Source organism: Eschrichtius robustus, chromosome 16 (assembly GCF_028021215.1).
Source record: "Eschrichtius robustus isolate mEscRob2 chromosome 16, mEscRob2.pri, whole genome shotgun sequence".
NCBI classification, from domain to species: domain Eukaryota; kingdom Metazoa; phylum Chordata; class Mammalia; order Artiodactyla; family Eschrichtiidae; genus Eschrichtius; species Eschrichtius robustus.
The window spans coordinates 14,389,070-14,393,263 of NC_090839.1; the positions used below are offsets into that span (position 1 = coordinate 14,389,070).

The 4,194-nt window shown below is 46.2% G+C and overlaps 1 pseudogene; it reads left to right on the plus strand.

The window, feature by feature from the left end:
- The first annotated feature begins 1,048 nt into the window (after nt 1-1,048).
- On the plus strand, nt 1,049-2,463 carry LOC137750568 (protein FAM161A pseudogene; annotated as a pseudogene).
- Nucleotides 2,464-4,194: the final 1,731 nt, after the last annotated feature.

A 4,194-nucleotide genomic window follows, 5' to 3' on the forward strand; every position in this document is an offset into this window, starting at 1 on the left:
AATGCAAAGGCCCTGGGGCAGGAGCAAGCCCTCTGTGCTCAAGAAACAGCAGTGAGGGTAGAACAGAGTGAAAGAAAGGGAAAGTGGATAAATGGTTTCTAAGTCCCCTTCCAGGGCTAGATTTCTAGAAGCCTTTGCTTCCATCTGGCTGATATAGCCAAACCTGGAATGTGTATGTCATGGGAAATTCACACAAATTACAGGGAATTTGTAAGTTTGGCTTCTCTCAGGGAGGTAGGACTGGCGAGAGTGCACAGGGCTCTTTCTTGTAGCCCGCACAAAACTTGATTCCAACATCTGGGCAGTAATAAGGGAGGAGGACAGAAGGTCAGCCTAAAAGGTGACCTTTATGGCTGGACCAGACCTCAGGCTGGATCATCCAGTTAGCGGGGATCCTCTCTTGCTCTTTTGTCCCCAAAGGTAATTCTCCTCTCTGGCTTCTTTCCCTTCCGAGTCACATTTAAGGATGGAAAGTACTTAATTCTCCTGGACCCCAGAGCACACTGAGAATCCCTTGCATAAAGACAAGGATGCTGGCTTTGGTCTCAAGCAGGCCTGGGGCCAAATCCCCAACCAGGATGACTGTGGTTCAGCGTTCAGCTCCCCTACTTGCTGGGTACATGACCCTGGGCATTTAACCTCTCTGTACCTCAGTTTCCTTTTCTGCTAATGGGGTAGTGATGGTTGCAACCTCCTGCCCAGGGTTGTTGTGAGGCTTAACTAGGGCTCCGTGCTGTTAGCCTGAATTACTATTTCTGCCTTTGTTGTTATTGAGCCCTCTCTAGTGGTCATCCTCTGGCAGCGAGGGGGTGTGAGGAAGGACAACCAGAGCGCATGAGACGTGCTCCCAGCTCTCAGGCCCTTTGTATCAGACATGCTGCATCACAGAGAGACAGTCACCTGCTCCTGACTCTAGCGACGTAGGGTGGGGGAGGGCAGGCACTGGAGCAGTCCAGGAGCGGCGTTGGGGGCGGCTCAACTCTCCCAAGGGTGTGAGTCTGATCTGATGGGTTATTTAAATATTTTTACATCAAGAATGTATTAGCTAATGACCTATGCTAAGGAGCTCATCAACAACATGTGGACAAACTTCTCTGTTGAAGATTATATTCAGTTTTGAAGATGCTGACTTGCCAGCACTTGAAAAAAAAATAAAAAAAGAAGAAGCCAAAAGAATGGGTGCCAAAGATTACAGTACCTGAGCCTTTTCAAATGATGTTTAGAGAGCAGAAGAAAAGAGAACATGAAATCTAAATCAGATATTGAAATGGCACGCAAACTGCTCAAAAAACAAGAAGAATCAGAGTGTAAGAAAAACTTCCGAACCAACCCAGTTCCTGCGTTCGTCTTTCTCCCCCTGTATCATGATATAGTCAAGCAAAATGAAGAACGGAGGAGGTCTATGAAGGAGAAAAACAAAGAAGCTCTCTTGGCCTCACAAAAGCCGTTTAAGTTTATTGCAAGGGAGGAACAGAAGCAAGCAATTTGGGAAAAGCAGCTGAAAGACTTTTTTAAGTCTAAAAAGAAAACAAACCGATTTAAAGCCGGACCTATACCTCGATCTACTTGTGGTTCAACTATCAATGGCAAGTTAATGGAAGAAGAGCTCTGTAGAAACATTAGGACGCAGCAGAGAACCCAAGACTTTTTACAGAATTCATTCCCTCTGCCTTGTAGTCTAGCTCGCAGAAGTTATGCTACAAGGAAGCCCAAGTGTCCTGAACAGGCTGAAAAGTCCAAGTGTAAACACAAGTTTAGGTGCCAGGCTGCTGATTCTGAAGAACTTCCTGAGAGATATCAGAAACATCACTCAGAACAGAAGCGTCCAAAACCCCTGACGCTCTGTGAATCATCTGACCTTCATTCAGCCTCACATGCATCCACTAAAAGGGAGAAAATCTTGGCAGATATTGAAGCAGATGAAGAAAATTTAAAAGAAACATGTTGGCCTTATCTGTCTCCAAGGTGCAGGTCACCAGTAAGAAGTACAAATGCACAAAGCCTGTGCCTTGTAGCTTCAACCCTCCCATGCCCACGGTGTCCTCCAGGGGAAGAGAACAAGCCACAAGAAAGAGTGAAAAGGAAAGGATGAGAGACTACCAACGAGAACTGGTAGAAAGAGAAGAAAAATTAAAAAACAGGCCGCTGCTATTTGAAAGAGTTGCTCAGAAAAATGCAAGAATGGCAGCAGAAAAGCATTATTCTAACACCTTAAAGGCGCTAGGAATATCTGATGAGTTTGTTTCAGAGAAAGGCCAAAGTGGAAAAATATTTGAGTACTTCAGCAATCAAAAGATGAAAAGTTTCACTGAAGATAAAGAAAGCTTTAATGAAGAAGAAAAAACAGAAGAGAGAGAGGATGGGGAAGAAAATTATCTTACTGATACCAACAGCCAAGATTCTTGCAAGGAAACAGGTGAAGCCGATGAAGGGAGTGGAGAGGAGAATTGTGTTGAAGAATAAAACTGAATCAGTCAGCAGGGTCTCCTCTCTGTGCCCCTGCTGTTATTGGCAGCATCGGGGGTCAGAAGCTGCGCTTGTGGTGTTAAGGACATCTATGGGAACCCGTCTGACACGCGCAGGTCTCTTGAGCAAAGTCCTCTTGTAGCCTGAAAAGGCCGAATCCAGCTGATGGGTGATTTGGTCAGTTAGAGCCAGGCTTTGTCTATTCAGTTTTAAAAATCACTACCTATGGTCTGTTTGCAACTTTGATCTTACTTCTATTTTTAAAAAGTGTTTGAGAATCACAGCTGTCACAAACTGATTAGGTATAAGAATATACACTATTTCATCATTTTGGGTGGAAAAAATTGCTTAGCATTGAGAGCAGAGGGGAGTATTGGCCTTTGGTGAATTGTTTGAAAAAAACGTTCTAGAAAGCATGAATCAGTAAATATTTTTAAATTGTAAAAAAAAAAAAAAAGAATGTATTAGCACAGTGGTTGTTCAAGAAACATTGACTGAGCACCTTGTGAGTGCCAGGCCCCTTGTGAGTGATCTAAGTGCTGGAGACAAAGCAGCGAACAAGACGCAGTCCCTGTGTGGCACGTACAGCCTAGCTCGGAGAGACGTGGAAAAATAAATGAATAAACAGACAATGAAATACACCATCTAATAGCAGGTAGAGAAGTGCTATGAAAAAACGATGAAACAATTTAAGAGATAGAAGAATGAGATGGGGAAAAGGTAGGCGTTCTACGCAGGACAGGGAAAGCGTCGCTGGGGAATGACATCCAAATAAAGCAAGCCAGCCTTGGAGACGGTTAAGGAAAGGGCTCTCCAGGCGGTGGAACCAGCAGCTGCAAAGGCCGGGAGGCAGGGCAATCTTTGTCCCGTTGGAGGAACAGCAAGCAGACCGAGTGTCGCTGGAGCTCAGTGGGTGATGGGCAGTGTGGCAGGAAATGAGGCCTGGGAGAGAGAGAGTTGGGGCCAGCTCAGGTATTTAAATGGAAGAGTGAGTGAAGAGGTATTTAAATAGTGATTTTGAACAGTAATCTTTAAAATCATTACCAATAGAGCCATTTCTGGGGTCGCCTTTCCAACCCCCAGTGTGGTGTCTTCTTTCTGGGCTCTGATACTTCTCTCTGGCCCCCACCATCCATAACTAGCCCCCTGCCCCTCACCCCCAGCTCCTTACACAATTCTCTCTCCCACACTGGCTGGCTTTGGCAGAGACTCAGACCTCCAGCTCGGCCTGGTCAGCAGGAAGTCACCCTCGGCTCTGATTCTGAGTAGAATCCTAACCCCCCCGGGCTGGGTATTTCCTTTGGTCGGATGAATAAACTCAAGAGAAGGGGGTTGTAGAGACCACTGAGGGAAGAGATCAACAGGGTCTTGTGAGCAGGGCAGGGTGAGGGAGTCCCCCAAACTTCTCCACCAGAAAGAAATTGGGGTGATAAAGATGCCTCTTTGGGTTCTAAATCCACCATGTCTCTTCCCCCAGGACCTTCCTCCCTCCTTCAGGTCACTGGGACCCCGAGGCCAGGGGACATCTGGAGTCCATTAGAATGGCATCAATCCCACACGGGGATGTTTTGACTGGACCCTTGGATGGATTTCTTGTACATTAACAGTGTTTATTTTCCAATAAAGATTCTGAAGTCAAGATTGCTGCCCTGGCCTCTTCTAAGGGGGGGAGAGGAGCCGGAAAGCCTGCCCTGCTGACCCAAGGGTCCTTGGGTCTTCCAATGAGGA